This window comes from Callorhinus ursinus, unplaced genomic scaffold (genome assembly GCF_003265705.2).
Source record: "Callorhinus ursinus isolate GAN/ISIS: 27379988/994484 unplaced genomic scaffold, GSC_fseal_2.0 scaffold20, whole genome shotgun sequence".
Lineage (NCBI taxonomy): Eukaryota > Metazoa > Chordata > Mammalia > Carnivora > Otariidae > Callorhinus > Callorhinus ursinus.
The window spans coordinates 9,404,877-9,421,861 of NW_027397082.1; the positions used below are offsets into that span (position 1 = coordinate 9,404,877).

A 16,985-nucleotide genomic window follows, 5' to 3' on the forward strand; every position below is an offset into this window, starting at 1 on the left:
ATAACACCCCAGAAGTATCTGCATTTGGATTACTCTTCGGATGCTGCTTTTCCCCAGGGGGGAAAAAAAATGGGTGGACACATGAGTAAAAAGGCCCACTAAACCAGTTCCTCCACAAAGAAAGAGAAGATCTTCCCCAAATTCCATCTTCTACCCTAAAGTGAAGAAACTGCTTGTGACACCCAGAATGTTCTTTTCCAGGTTCTGTGACCTTAAAATCCAGACTCTATTTCCAGAAGGTAATTGCTGGAAATCTTCAAATGCAAGTCTGTCCCATTTTACAGAAGGGCCCATTTTATAGCATTCTATAGTTCTCAAAGTGTGGTCCCTGGCCCAGCATAATCAGCTTCCCCTGGCAATTTGTTAGAAATGAACATCTTCAGGACCCACCTTAGACCTCCTGAATCAAAAACTTGGAGAGTGGAGTCCAATCATCTCTTTTTAACAAGCTCCCCAGGAGATCCTAAATGCCTGCTCAAGCCTGAGAACAGTGTGTTTACAGTGAGTCTTCGTGCCAAAAAGCCGACTTTCCTAAGTTAACTCTTCTAGTCTATTGTCCTAAATGCCCAGAGGCATCAGGCTTTGCTGACTGCCCATCTCCCACATGGCTCCGCCTTGTTCTTCTTGTCCTTGCTTCTGTCCTTCAGAGTAGAGCTCCTATGGACCTCTTTCAAGAGTTGTTCTCACTTCTTAGAAGGAAGCATACTAGACTAGTGGTTAAGAGAACAGTCTTCAGAAGCAGAGTCCCAGGTGGAAGGCTTGGTTTGTGACTTACACCTCAGGCGAGGTGCCTTCCTCTCTGCTTCTCAGTGTCCTCACCTGTAAAATGGGCATAACAACAGCTATGTTTTTGTGAGGTTTAAATGAGTTCTATGAAAGCACATTGTGTGGAAATAGGTGATAACATGGCATCTGTGTATAAAATGAGAAGCGATCCCTCTGGTTTTTACTCTAACCACAAAATAAATAGGAGATCAATCATTCTCACACTTGGCTGCACATGAAAATCACCTAGGTAGATTTTAAGACCCTGATGCCCATGCAGCTTTTCAGACCAATGAAATTAGAATTTCTGGGGGGTAGATATCAATGTTTTAAAAATTGACCAGGGGCGCCTGGGTGGCTCAGTTGGTTAAGCGACTGCCTTCGGCTCAGGTCATGATCCTGGAGTCCTGGGATCGAGTCCTGCATCGGGCTCCCTGCTCAGCGGGGAATCTGCTTCTCCCTCTGACCCTCTTCCCTCTCGTGCTCTCTATCTCTCATCTCTCTCTATCAAATAAATAAATAAAATCTTAAAAAAAAAAATTGACCAGGTGCTCCCAAGTTTGGGAACCAGTACTCTAGATTTGCTTTCCAGTCTGTTTGCAAATGGCATGAATCATGGAGTTTGGCCCAGCAGTATGATACAGTACTGTTGTAGCAAACGCCGTCTTGTCTATAGATGGTATTCTGCCTGTGTCCCATCGGCCTAGCCAGAGTGTAAAGGCCAGCAGAGATAAGTGGGGCCTAGACCTCCTTGTTTTCCCACCTCTGAGCCTAGAAAGATACATGGCTTGAATTCAGCAGGTGCTTGCCCTTGATGAACTAATTGAAATAGAAACTGATCTGGTAGAAAGGAATCCCCACCAGGCCATCTCAAAGAGGTTTGAAATGAAGAACAAGGACTCTAAAGCCAGGCTTCATTGGCTTGGGCCACGACAGAACATTCACTAACTATGTAACCTTGGACAAGTTATTCAACTACTCTGTGCCTCAGTTTCCCCATCTCTAAAAGGGAGCTAATCTAATCATAAGCTCTACCTTTTGAAGTTGTTATAAGGATCAAATATAATAACATGAGTGAAGTGTGTCACACAATACTTGGCACATCAATCAATGTTACCTGTTACTATTATTATGCTGGAGACTGACTCCAAACTGCCTCAGACTTCAGCTGTAGGCCTGGTGGGATCATGATATCTGTATTTCCTTCTCATTTTCCATGGATTGGATCTAAGACAGCAAAATTGCTTTATTTGAAATTCTGTGATGCTTCAAAATCCCCCCTCCTTTTTTTAGTACTCACTATAGGGCCTGACACACACAAGGATTCAATAAATGTTCAGATGAAAAGAACAAGTAGATGAGCTGGACTAACATGAACTATTTCTTGGGGTGCGTGGGTGGCTCAGATGGTTAAGCATCGCCTTCAGCTCAGGTCATGATCTCTGGGTTCTGTGATCAAGCCCCACGTTGGGCTTCCAGTTCAGTGGGGAGTCTGCTCCTCCCTCTCCCTCTGGCTCTCCCCCTGCTTGTGTGCACTGTCTCTCTCAAATAAATAAATAAATCTTTAAAAAATAAAATGAACTATTTCTCTATTAGACACAATAGCTGTCCCTGTGGAGTCAGAGAAGGGAAAATGTCTGCTTCAAAAAGAAATACAAATACAGACAAGACCCAGGGATGGAGAGAAAAACAGACACCCCTGGCATTTTGTCACTTAAATCATCATAGCATGCCATATGTCTTTTTGTGAAATCTCTTTATTTCAGCCTTTGCTGGGTCCCTACATAACTTTCACTCATTCAGTCATGAAAGTGACAATTCCTAATTATAAGCTACAGTGAATCAAGTCTAGAAAGGGACTCTGTGGCAAGAGTGGCATAAGTCAGCATGTGGCTTAGATGCTCCCTGCTTCCCAAATGCATCAGCCCAGCTACTAGGTCATAATGTACTTGTCCTGAAGGCTGTATGGTTCCTGTTTGGATTAATGGGTTTGTTCAGCTCTGGAAGAAAATATAAACATTTTTTAAGTGATGCTTGGGTGGCTCAGTTGGTTAAGCATCTGACTCTTGATTTTGGCTCAGATCATGATCTCAGCATTGTGGGATCAAGCCCTGAGTCGGGTTCCACGCTTAGTGGGGAGGTCTGCTTGAGATTCTCTCTCTCCTCTCTCTCTCTGCCTTTCTACCTCTCCCCCCACCCAATGTGCATTCTCTCTTAAAATGAATAAATAAATCTTAAAATTTTGGGGGGGTGGGAAGGGAGTACATTTATCCAGTAGCGTGGGAAATCCAACCAGTATGGCCTGGAACCTGGGTAATTTGGTTGATGGCAGCAGAACTGCATTACAGGAGACAGTGGATCTCAGCAGTTTTTAGAGAAGAGGCTTTGAAGTCAGACATGCTCTGTTGGAATCCTGGTTTCTCTCCCCACACAGTTCTGTGACCTGGAGCAGTGCTACACAAAGCGTACTTTACAGACCACCATCAGTGCACAGACTGTTACCCATGGTGAGGAGGTTAGGAGCTTGGGCCAGAATGTAAATCAGCTACCCCACTAGGCACGCCAGTTAGTTCTGCTGACTCTTTGTTTTGCCAAAGTAAGACTTTCCCAATGAGTTGATTTCATTCTAATGTAATTTGCTTCTTCCTTTGCTGACTGATAACAAAGAGCTCACAGAGAAGCATTTTGAATAGTAAGAACCTTAGGGCAAGTTGCTTACCCATTGTGAGGCTCAGTTACCTTATGGGTAGAATAAGGATTCCTACTAAGTGAGAATAGAATGAAGTCTGTCAGGCTAAGTGCTTAGTGTAATGCCTGGTGTGTATCAGGTGTTCAATAAATGAGAGCTATTACTAAACCAGATAATATAATCCTAATACCACCATACAATATTAACGCTGTTGTCCGAAGTGACAAAAACAAAACATGTTCAGGAAACAAAGGGTTCAGTGGTCAAGTAAGTTTAGAAAACTGATTGAGCTCTGGGGGACAGAAGGAATTCATCCCAGATGTCTGCCATCTTTCTGACTCTTTGAGACCAGAGCTATTTTATTTTTGGTTCTCCAAAGCCATCAAACGTTGTGTTCAATAAATGCATGGAAAGCCTAAAGGCAGATTTTACTTTGGAACCAGCTGTCTGGACATCAGTAGACTCAAAACTGTCCCTGGTATCTTATATCTTCTATTTTCCTCCCCTGGACAGTCTTGAGCATGAGTGACTGTTTCTTCTGAGTTGTCTCCAACTGGCTGCAACTCCTATCCTCCCCCATTTAGACCCTCCTCCTACACTTTTCTTGAATCACTCTGAACCCCCAACAGGACTTTTGGAGCTGTGGCCACAGCAAATGACTCTGTAGGGGCCAACTGGCCTGGAGTAGAAGAAAGTTGTTTTCAGGAAGTCACAAGTCTTTGGCAGCAGAGAGAGATACACACGCATAGGGTAGTTTCCCTATGAAATCTCAAAGGTACCCTCAGAGGATATGTGGAGGTAGAACTGTGTTTGAAATCAGCAGCTTTCAAGCATCTTCATTGTACAACTTCCCATCATGTTTTTCCACTACAAAATTTTAGGTTTTTTCTTTTAGTTAAATGACTGTGTACTTGCTTTAGATGAGCTCTATATTAATCAGGGCTCTTTTGATTAAAGGTGACATAACTCTAATCAAAGTAGCTTGAACAAAAAGGAGAATTCGTTGATTTCCATGGCTGGGAGGGATGGAGGAGATGCTAACTTGAGGTGTGACTGAATCTGGGGACCCAAACAATATCCTTGGGGCTTCCTGTCTCTCAGCTCTGCTTTTCCTTCTGCTTCTCTTTATTGATTTTGTTTTCTTCCGCAGATTTATTTCCTCCCAGTAGATGTAACTTGGATGCCAACAGTTCTGGGGGGAGGGGGTCACATGCTCATAGCCTGTAATCCAGGGGACAGAAAGCTGTCATTTCTGAACATCCAATCATAAAATACCACAGTCACCTGCCCATCTAGTTATAGTTAACTGTAACTAGTTATATTAATCCACCAAAGCTGGGTATGTGACACTCCTGCCCATCTTCCCTCTCCCTTTATAGCCAGGATATTAGAGAATTGTGAACTGAAGCCCCACCAGAACTACCCGGAGTCAGAAAACATTTAGTTCTTCAAAGGAAGGAAGAGATGTTAGGCTGATTTACAGAAGTTATGGAATATTGGAGGGAGAGGGTAAAACTTAACAGAAAGACATAATGGAACTTCAAACAAAAAATAAGGGAGTAAGTTTAGGCAGGCAGGTCTTATGAAGGTTACTCAAATTACCCGATATAAGGTAAACACCTTGTCTAAGGAATTGACTAGTCTTTCTTATTAAAACCTCTCTTTATTATATTAAAACTCACTTTGATCTAAGATTAAAACCATATTTCCCATATTTTCAACAGAAGCATGAATTTTCTCATCACAACTTGGCATTGCTGATGAACCCAACTCTTGTCTCTCTCTGTCATTTCTCTTAATGAAATGTCTACCACAAAGTAAATGTTTAATGCATATTAGTTATAGCCACCATTTTGACTTAGGTTATTATAAGAACTATCTCATTAAATATTTATAATAGCCTTACATATAATAACCTTATATTATTATAGCTCCTTTTTTTTCCCATGAGGAAACTGAAGCTCACAGACTTTGTGGCATTCTTAAGCTCATACCATTAGTAATGGGCGGGGCTGATATTATCCAGGTTTGTCTGACTCCAAAGCCGAAGCTCTTTTTTTTTTTTTAAAGATTTTATTTATTTATTTGACAGAGAGAGACATAGCGAGAGCAGGAACACAAGCAGGGGAGTGGGAGAGGGAGAAGCAGGCTTCCCGCGGAGCAGGGAGCCCGATGCGGGGCTCGATCCCAGGACCCTGGGATCATGACCTGAGCCGAAGGCAGACAGACGCTTAACGACTGAGCCACCCAGGCGCCCTAAAGCTGAAGCTCTTGATCTCTATGTAATGAATTCAATCTCTGGTAGTTGGAAGATGAGAGAAGAAAATTGACTTTCTTGACCGAACTCTAATTCCAAGTCCCTAACAGTAATTCATACCATCCGGGCCTTTAGGTATCTGCCTCATCATGATTACAAAGCATTCATTATACAAGGACCCTTTATTTAATTTTTAAGACTATTGAGTTGAGGATGCTTCCTTGACAGCCCAATCCAATAACATACAACAAAATCTCCCCACAGACATTTCTTGCTTAAATATAGATGCCACATCCTATTTCATTTGAAAAGCAGAAACAAGATTGGGCTTGTTTTCAACAGTTCCATTTAGCCCTTTGTTGGTACCTTTCTGTTAATAATAATCTCCCGGGTGGTGGATAATTTTAGCATTACTGAAGCTCTAGGTTGTCTCGCTTCTGTGGTTGCCGGTTGCCCATGCTCGTTCACGTTCTACCACCTGCTAAGATGCTCATCTTCATTTTATACGTGTCACCAGCTTGAGAGCCTTGAAAGATGTAACCAAGGTTTCTAAAGAAAAAATAAGTATCAAATTCCCTCTGGTTAAGACAGTAATAGTGATTTTTCTTCCCCCACCCACTTGACTCTTAAGTCCTCTTTGTCTCGCATATATATTTGGAAATGAATTAACACCTGTAAGAGAAGGCAGATTGTCTGCTTTAAAATCTTGGATCAGATGTACACAGGAAATATCTTATAATTTTATGTGTCAATTATACTTCAGTAAAGTTGAAAAAAACATCTTTGGATCAGAGAGTTCAAAGGGAACCAAGAGTCCCTGTCCTCGGTCTCTTCCTTAGAACTTCACGTGTCTACTCTCTCCTCCCCAACTCCTTCTGTCTCCTTCCCTTACTCCCCTCAACTCTGTCATTTCTCAGGCTCCTGTCTGACGTATTAAGATGTTTCAGCTGTGAGTGATAGCTGACATCTTAAGGACGTTTGCCTCCCATGTCAAGGAATTCCTGTATCAGTCAGTTCTTGGTTAATTCAACAGCTCACGTCACCCCCCTCTTTTTCCTGTGCCCCTCAGCAGGCTGGCTTGATTCTTAGGCTTGTCCTCTTGTTGTTGCAGTTGGCTTTGAGTTCCCGGTATCACACCATACAAGCTGGCTAACAGAGATAGACACTTTTGTGTCTCACTCTCTTTTCCCCACTGAGGGGCACTGTCCCAGAAGCCCCCCAGCCCTCGCTTCTTAACGGCCAGAACTGCATCCCAGGCCCAGGCCCAAACCTTGCAGAATGGAATAACCTTCACAGACTTAGACTAATCAGATTTATACTCTGTCGCTGGGAGGAGGCCCCATCTTTAACACCTAACTACAGGGACTGAGAAGACAGACAAAAAAATCTGGGTTCTATTGCTAAAAAGAAATGAGGATTCAACAGGTAGTGTCTGCCTCACTCTTGGGTAGACTCCCAGGTAGGGCTTATGACCTTCACTATAACCAGTAGGGCAATGACTCCTACTTATTTATCTTTAGGCTGGATTTCTTCTGAGACTCAGAGAGGAGACTCCAAATACCTGCTTAGCTATTCCATTTAGATATATAGGTCTTCCTTTTGAATAACCTCTGTCCTTCCAGTTATATGCCACTTAGACATCCCAGAAGCTCTTTCCGGGAAAATACCAAATGCCTTTTTAATCTGCCTCCTTCATTTCTAGGACTGTGTACGGGCCCCTGGAACCCTCATTGGAGGTTAGTTGAATGAAGAAAGATCACACTTTCTCTTGCATGCTATGAGCACCTGTCAGTCGCCATTATTTTTGTATTATGTCTTATTTGAGCAGAACTCCTCACTGAAAGATCCGGGGAATACAGGAAGTCCTCGCTTTGCTTGGTAGCGTGCATCTGTAAAAATGACCGTGCAAAACGATCTCAGTTAATAGGAACGTTTACTATTGTTCTGTGACCTTTAAAAATTTCTATCAAAACATTAGAAAGCGCTCTTACTGTCACTTATAAATGTATGGGGAAAGGGAAAAAAAGAGTGAAACTGATATTAATGCAGTGTTATTTAAACCATTAAAAATAGGGAGAATCAAAGTGTTTTATTTCTTATAAAAAAGTGATAAAGAGTAGTTTGAACCATGCCCGCCTTCTTATCACATCACTTATAATACCCAAATGAACATCCTCTCTGTGCTTTGGCGAATTGTCATGCTCCTTTCTAAGTTTGGATTTGCTTCCGTTTTTTTTTTTTTTCCTTTGCACCTTGTGAAAGGAAAAAGGTTGTGAAATAGCTCTAAGAGTTCCTTTCATGTGAAGTTTTTTGAAGGTGTCAATTTCTCTGGGATATTTTCCTCCTTTTCCTCATTTATGTGGCTAAGTCACCTTCCCTAAGTTCTTCTGACTGGCTGGCTGGAGGCTCCCAGGGGCGGCACTCAGCATTCCAGGGTCAGCTGTTGTTACTCGTTTACATTCAGTTAGAATTTTGGTTCTTCTTCTTCTTTTTTTTTTTTTAAGATACTTACTGGTTTGAGAGAGAGAGAGTGCAAGCAGGGGGAGAGGAAGAGGGCGAGAATCTCAAGCAGACTCCATGCTGAGTGTGGAGCCCCACACGGGGCTCAATCTCAGGACCCTGAGATCTTGACCTGAGTGGAAATCAAGAGTTAGATGCTCACCCGACTGAGCCACCCAGGCGCCCCGGAATTTTGCTTCTGATTTGAATTTTATTTTCACTTTTGTTTCCTTTCCTTCTTCTTTGTTGGCCATCCCCCTCTTTTGATGACCCAGTTCTGTAAAATGTCCCATGAGTTTATCACCAAGAGAGACCAGGAGGCAACACAATTCCAAGGTTTGCTGACTGTGTACAAACTGAAAACCCGTGCACAGTGACCGGTTACCACCAGACTTTGAAAGACATGACTTGATTGGTCACTGACTATGGGGCATATCTGTTATTTTCAAGGTGATTTGTGGACTAAAAGAGCCGACAGCAAAGTTTCTACTGTATTCAGTGACTCCTAATTACTACACTGTGGTAACCGGAAATTGATCTGTGCGGTTAGGGAATGGACGCCAATTGAACTAAACCTCAGTGGCTGAAATCTGTATACCATGAAGGGTGAAGGCTGCTTATGTTGTAATTCAGGGCAGAGCCACTCAGTGGCCACTTGTGGTGAGTGTTTCTTTCCGCTCTATACTTCCCAGACATTCTAGGCCAGCCCCTTACTTCCAGGTGGCTGCAAAGTAGGAAGAGCATGGTTTCATCAAATGCCAAACCCCAGACCGTAGGCCTGGTCTCTGGCTTTAGGAAAGGATATACTGTTAGCCTTGGGTGTATGCAGCAGGCATGGATGGAAACAGTGGTTAACTAGGGAGGTGACACATAGTGTAGCTCTGCTGAGAAGCGGGAATGCCATTAGCAAGTTTAATAAGCCAAATAACTGCCCATGGGTCAATCAGAGATGGTGAAGAGAACAAATAGGTAGCCTACAGGTTCTCCTCTCTCTTTGTTTCTGGTCCTTTAGCAAAAATGAAAACTCACTCTCTTTCAGTGCTTTGGCCTTCAGAACCTAATGTAATCCAATCTAATAAACGGATTGGATGGAAGACTCTGGCACTGCCTTTGCTGTGTGAACTTACACAGAAATTGGAACCTTTGTTTACCTGCCCTGGGTCCATCCCTTGCTTTCAAATCCTCTCCTTGCCATAGGCATGGTGCAGGCCCCTTTGATATGGTCAGAGGTGAGCTCTACCCTAACCTCAAAGTGACTTGAAACAGGGAGGAAACGTTTGTATTTGCTGACTTGGAGCTCGTTCGGATGCCACTTTTTTCTTTTAGGAAATATAGAGTAGATACATCTTCTGGTGTGTGTGTGTGTGTGTGTGTGTGTGTATTTAATTACATGCTTTTTTTATGTGACAAAGAGAAATGTTAGGTTATGGTAAGAGCACAGACTTTGCCATCAGAGCTGAGTTGCAGCCTAGCCTTGACCACTGACTGTACTTGAGACGTTCTCTGTCATCTCACTGAAAAGGAATTCAAGATGTGGTGGCTGCTGATGATCACAAGCTAATGTGTGGTCAAATAAGCTGATGTGTGTGTACAAGGCTTCACACAATCACTGGGACATTGAATGTGCTCAAAATGCTATTTTCCTAACCTCTCTATTCTTTCTACTTTAGCTTCTAGTGCTCAGAGAGAAAATTATTATTCACTTGTAATGATTAATCAATCCAAAGTATTTGGTATAGTTAGAATTCTGCTCTAAATATTTAACTACTTTTCATTCTATGTGTGCAGTTTTGTTCTTGTTTCTTTTTTGATGTGCTTTAATATTAGAAACCTGCTGAAATCATTTGCAGATAGACATGGGGATACAAGAAGAATGAGGGAATAAATAGTAATATTTCCATTGGAGTCCCACTGATGCACAAATCATTCTTCCCTCCTCTCCTCTGGTCTGGTAACCTGTTGTGATAGAGAGCCACATTCTTCAGCTTGTGGAAAGCTTCACCTCTGAAATAATTCAGCCTTTTATCTGCAGATTTTTCATTGCTGCCATACAGTTGGCACACTGTCAAAGATTTTGACCATGACGTTTTACTTGCCAACCCCTCGTAGACAGCCTAGGATAAGGGCTGGCTTATTTTGGAATGGCCAAAAGGATGCTTTGTATTTATCAAAACCCATCTCATTTATTCTTCCTGGGTATACAAGAAGACTAGCTTTCCTTTGCAGTTAGTTAGGCTGAGGTCATGACTGGGTTCAGGCAAATAGGATGTGGGTAGAAGTGATGGCCTAGCGACAAAGCCCTCCAGGAAACTGATGACATTATGTTACCCTTCTCTGGTGACTTCTAAGGGCCATATTATTTAAATGGAGAATGATAATAGGAAAGGGTACTGGTTACCATTTGGAGGCAAATCACCATAGAGAGCCACCTGGACCTGCATCAGATCATGATGTGAACATATAATCAATCTTTGTTGGGTTAAGTGTCTGAGATATCAGGGCTTATTTGTTACCAAAGCATAGCCCACTCTACGCTGACTAAAGTGCTTCCCTATCCGATTCATGGGACTTTTCTGTAGATACAATGATACTGTCCTCATACTAGTACTTTGTAAAGTGTATACGAAAGCAAGATGTAAACGTAGCATGTGGTTATTTGTGGAAAGTGCACAGGTTTAGGAGGTGAGAGACCATGCTCTTGCAAGAATGTCACATGCTTGCATCTCTCTTCTCTATAGCCTTGTCATCTGCAGAGTAACAGTCCTCCTCTTAGTCATGACTACTTCTCAGGGTTGTTAAAAGATGCGAATGAAATCACAGATGTATAAGAACTTGGTAAACTGGGAAGTCCTGTCATGTAGAAGGCCCCGTAATGATTTCTCTGGAGCTTTGAGCCTCTCTCAGGAGTACACTTTCACATGTTTTCTAGAATGTTGGCACAGATTTTTGTTCACAAAAGCATGAGTACAAATTACCTCCTAAATGTAATCTGAAACACTAATCTGAAAATGCTGGGGCATTTTCTGCCTCAAATATCTACTTGAAGCTGAAAATAAAAGTGGCTAGGATTTTAAGCACAGAATGTCTGGAGGGGAGATAAAAGAACCTTGCACAGATTTTTAATCTCTCCCGAAGATAAGGGTGGAGATGTAGGGAAGAAGGTATGTGGTTGAAGTCTGGTATAGGAGAGGGAGAGAGATCAAAGTTCCCTCTAGTAAGGACAAGTCATGGACCTTTGGAAGTCCAGAGCATGGTCATGGTTACATGCTCACCCTCCTTCAGGGCAGTTTTGATGAAACATGTGGAGACAAAGCAGGTTGGTTCACAGATGGAAACTTCAGGGCCAAGGTTGACCAACAGGCCCCTGAATGCAACTTTCACGTGTTGGGGCTATGCTCCAAGGGCAGCTAGGCCCACTGAACCTCAGTGTTCAGCTTCCTAGCTCTTGCTGCAGGCCAGGCACCCTGCTAGGTGCTTCACAAATATTAGCTCCTTTATTAGTCATGAATAACCCTGGGAAATAGGTATTATTATTATCCTCACTTGAGAAATGGAGAAACTGAGGCCAGAGCCATTAAACTCTAGGACACAGAAACCATAACTGGCTGAGCCAGGACTCAAACCCAGGCAGCATGCTCTAAACAATAAACACACTATGCTGCCTCATCCAAAAATGGAGTAGAACATGTTTGTGTACCTTAGAGGCCCAATGGCCTTCAACATCCTGGAATTCTTGGACTTAAATTCATCAGATGAGTGTCCATTAAAAACAAAATCAAACAAGAAAGTCACTTCCTGACCAGTTCAGGTTGCACAGATACACACAGTTGTGGCTCACAGAAATAAAATGCAAATCCTCTGCTTGCTACTGGAATTAGCAACTCCTTGCTACTGGAAACAGCATCACTCATTGAGGTTCCCAAGTGATTGGACAGCTCCACTGCATGAAAAGCCAGACCCAAGTGAGCTCATTACCTTTCACTTGGTTGTTGGCTAAAAGAAATAAATAAAAAGAAAACCCTCCTGGGGTTATGCTTTCAGTCTAGGGTACGAAGATTCATTAGCATATCTTCATAAAAATGTGTGTCTGCGGCATGTGTTTATTGCTCATCACAATGCTTATACGCACTCATTAATTACCAGTTGCCTTTAGGCATTTACTTGAAGACAGTCAAGTACTATGTAATCAAGTAGAGCTAACAAATTACTTTTGTGGAGAATCTCGAAAAAGGAAAATGTGAGATTAGCAATTAGTATGTGTCTCCTACTTTCCTTGCTGGCTGATTGCTTACCTTATAATGTATTGAGCATCACACAACTGGGTCTCCATGAGTCCTCCTCTAGACTTGGTGTTTCCATCTCCCAAATGAGTATTTTTCTACCATCTTTCCTTCCTACTACTAAGTGTTGTTCAAAGTATAGTCCAAACCACCTGCATCCAGTTTATCTGGGGCTGCTTTATTAAAGTTGGTGAGTCCCCAGCTCCTGCACTGACCACTGAATCAGAATTTGCACAAGTGAGGTCTGGGGGCTACTGATTGTGTAAACTGGTTTATACCCACTAGCTCAAAGTTATTTTATTCTCAGAAGCGTTTCTGCTTTGACAATAAACTAAATGGACACTCTAGGCCTGAAGCTCTGCATTTTAACATGGGCCCCAGGTGATTTTTATGCTTATTAAAGTTTGAGAACCACCATTGTACATGTGGTAGAGGGATTGGATTGGATTGGATATGACTGTTAGTGAACTTGATGGGAAAAAAACCACTCAAGTGTCATTTATAAAAATCATATTCTTACACACATCATTTGTCTAAGACAAAAACAAATTTACTGGGAGATAAACATGCAAATATTAATTATGAGACTGACTTCTCCAACTGGCCTCAAGCAAGTCAGGAAATCCGGCATACCCAAGTCAAGGAACACAGTTGCGTTCATCCCTGCATAGAAATTCTATGAAGGAAAGTGTGGACTACCCACAAACCTGTGCGCTCCTTCTGAACTGGCCCCTGAGGAGTGGTAACCATGGGAAGACATCCTTATATAGTCCACATGGCTGAGAAACTTTGTGAGCAGAAGTCACAAACTGACAGTCTCTGTCCCATAGCCACCCATAGCTGTGTTCTGTTCTGTGCACAGTGATTTACTCATTTTGTGTCATTTTCAAACACTTAAAAATCAGGAGATGTCATATTCAAAGAATTATTTCTAACTTTTTGTGAACTATCAGAGGAATTGGCAAATATGGATTTTGTTCCCATATGGCAGGAGTTGACTAGCTGGGTAGCAGTCCCACTCTTTAGATGGAGCTGAGGTTTTGCTTCTAGAGCCCTCAACTAGCCTGCTTCCTTCATTTCCATTGCCTGCCAAGCACAATGGCTGGGATGTTGCTGCCCCTGCTCTGTGACCAGGTGGCTCTTGTTCTTGGCTGCATATTAGACTTACCTTGGGAGCTTAAAAAAAAGAAAGGAGAAGGGAAAAAGAAGGAGCTAAGGAGAAGAAGAAAGCAAAGCAAAGCAAAAAAAAAAAAAAAAAAAAAAAGACTGGCTTTACCACAGATGATTGCTACAGGATCTCAGGGGTGGGGCTCAGACATTTGCATTTTTTAAGCTCTCCAGGTGATTCTATGCCAACAGAGGGTTGAGAACCACTGGTTCACCCTGAGAACTTTCCAGAAGCTGCCTCAAGAGAGGATCCCAGCACATTCTCAGGTATTTGAGGGCTCATCTGTGACTACTTTGTTTAATGTACCTGGTAATTTGACCTTGAGGTCAAGGTCAGGAGCAGGGTTGGTAGTAGGGGGAGGGTTGTGCCAAGGTTTGCATTTTTCCCAGTAGTTTTGGTGCAGGTTGTCCAGAGCCTGAGTGGGATAATTGCTCAGCGCTCTCTGTATCCTGCCCCTGACAGGTTGGAACTCAAGGTAAGCTCAAGAAAATCAACCATCTCGTGTCACAAACAAGGAGAGTCAGGATAATTATGACGTGAATGTTGCCTGAGAGAGCTGACGAGGCATTATTTCTGAAAACCGGTGTGGCATTTTAGGTGAATTCTGCTCATGGCTTCTCCCCTGTTTTTTTCAACCTGACTGCAGTGAATAGCTGAGCTCTGAGGGATGAGCTGTTGACATCTCGGTTTGAAATGTAAGTGCCAGGAACATTTCTTGATCAGAGCTAATTCTCCCCTTTTCTGCCTACTGGGTGCCATTTGGACTTTCAGAAAAGCTGTTCCCCTATGACAAAATGGTGAAAATGGAAACTCATCAGAGGAAAGGCCACTAGAGTTTTTCCTGACTCTGATTCAACTCACTCCACCTCACCATTGTAGAAGTGGCCGAGAGGACTGGTGAAGAGTCATTTCATGGTTTTTTCAAGGTCTAAAAAAGAAGGAAAAATAGGAAAATATAGGAGCAATTCTTTGTGATACTGGGGTAGGTAAAGTTGTCCTAGATAAACCACCAAGAGAGTAATTTACAAAAGAAAATAAATGATCATCTGGACTTTGTCATAGGAACTTCGGCTCTTAGACACATTACTGTTGATATGGAGAAACTATTTGCAAATCCTATATTTGAGTAAGTACTTATATCTGGCATGTATATAGAATTCTAGAATATTCCAATTTCAGGGAGAAACACACTCAGGTTAAAAATAGACAAAGAAAAGGGGGGGCACCTGGCTGGCTCAGACAGTAGAGCATGTGGCTCTTGACCTTGGGGTTGTAAGTTCAAGCCCCACGTTGGGTGGAGAGAGTACTTAAAAATAAAATCTTCAAAAAAATAAGCAAAAAATTTGAATAGACACTTCTTCACCTTAGAGGATAACAGGTTGGGAAAATAAGCATGTAAAAAGAATCTCACTATCTGTGGTCATTAGGGAAATGCAAATTGCAACTACTTTGTAATAGCACTACAGGTTTATTAGATTGTCCAAAATTGAAAACACTAAGCACATCAGATGTCGGTGAGGATGGAGAGGAAGAGAAACTCTCATACGCCGCTGATGGGAATTAAAATGGTACAACCGCTTTGGCAAACAGCATTGCAACATTTCAGATGATTAATCCTGTACCGCAGAATCCAATCCATTCTGCTTCTGGATATTTAACCCAAGAGTAATGAAAGTATATGTCCATTTAAAGGCTTGCACCTGAATGCTCATAGCAACTTTATTTGCAATAGCCTCAATTGGAAACAATCCAAATACCTATCAACAGGCTAACAGGTAAACAAACTGTGTCATATACATGCAGTGGAGTACTACTCAGTAATTAATATGAATGAGCTATGGATAGATGCTCAGTATGGATGAATTTCAAGATAATTATGCTAAGTGAGAGAAGCCAGGCATAAAAAGTACATACTGTATGATTGCATTTCTATAAAATCCTAAAAAAATGCAAGCTATGATAGAAAGTAGATCAGTGGTTGCCAGGGAGAGGGTGGAAGGGGGAAGAAATGAGAGGAAGGGATTATGAAGAGATAGGAGTAAACTTTTGAGTGAATGTATTCATTATTTTAATTGTATACATGGCTCCCTGGGTGTATACATACAGCAAACCTTATCAAATTTTATACTTTCCATATATACAGCTTATTATTTGCAATCATTCCTAAATAAAACAGTTTGAAAAGGAAAGGAAAAATGGACAACAAAAAATTAGTTCTGTGATTTTTTGTTGTTGTTTCTGTTAAGATTTTTTTCTGTTGTAAGTGATAGAAAATTGAATGCAAATTGGCTTAGGTGAATCTGAGTCCTCTAGAAGATGTTTGCCTCATTAGGAGGAATAAAAGTGAAATTAAGGAAGCTAGAACTTAGAACATTTTATATTTAACTCTTCCTCTCCATCTGGCTCAATCAGAAATAAATGGACTCGCTTGCACATTTACTTTCTAAAAGTATTTTTTCTACTCAAAGCTCAGAAGCACAAAGAGAGCACAAGATCTTGGCTGGGTATCAGATGCTATTTCTTCCAGCAGAAGGGCAGGACTCTAAAGCTTAAAAGAATGTCTTTTCTTGCTCTCATTAAGGTCTTCGGATAAGCTTTTTCTTTGTTCTTGATTTTGCAAATGGAAAGGTGTAGGTCAATTACTTAGAAGGCAGGCCACATGAAAGAGATGGAAGTTACAAGGAAGCTAGAGCCTCTGTGAGGACAAAAATGTGTCCAGGGCTCTGGCTACCAGATTGTGCTGGCAAGATGCCATGCCCTTCACATCCATCAGTGTCCCATTTGAAAGGAACCTTCAATTTTAGGTCATTAAAAATAAAGGACTCTGTGATGGTAATGTGAATGTCCAGACAGTCCATGATGTGGGTGAGCAGGGGGATGCTGACTGCTAAGGAGATGAGTTTTCAACTGTGTTGGTCCGTGTGAAACTGATGTTATGCCATCTTTGATAGGAAGGGTGAAATACCTGGAGAACTCACAACTTTTTTCAAATAAAAATTAAACTTTTGTTTATACCCTTCCTCCTGCCGGAATAGTTAACATAATTTTGATCATTATCTCCATCGTGTGCCAGAAGGCATCCTGATAGCTCTACCTATTATCACTCTAGAGAAGTTAATCCATCGTGGCTTCTAGAAAGGTTAGCCCTCCATACTGCATGACCTTGCACCCCTGGCAAGTGATTGGATCAAAGTGCACATCTGACCTAAACCCAGCCAATGGCTTCAACCAGTCAGATGCCCAGTGGGGAATCTGAATTTAAGAGTCAAGGACCCATCTGACTCTAGTCAGATGGTGGTGGATACCGAAGATGAAGGGTCACAATAT

The 16,985-nt window shown here is 41.9% G+C and overlaps 1 long non-coding RNA gene across 1 annotated transcript in view; it reads right to left on the reverse strand.

The window, feature by feature from the left end:
- Positions 1-5,921: 5,921 nt before the first annotated feature.
- LOC141374682 (uncharacterized) overlaps positions 5,922-16,985 on the reverse strand; it is a 29,897-nt gene continuing 18,833 nt past the window's right edge. Inside the window, exons 2-3 of the long non-coding RNA XR_012381765.1 lie at positions 7,497-7,600; positions 5,922-6,260 (exon numbers count right to left, since the gene is read on the reverse strand). This is a non-coding gene — a long non-coding RNA (uncharacterized lncRNA). The remainder of the gene's footprint in view (positions 6,261-7,496; positions 7,601-16,985) is intronic.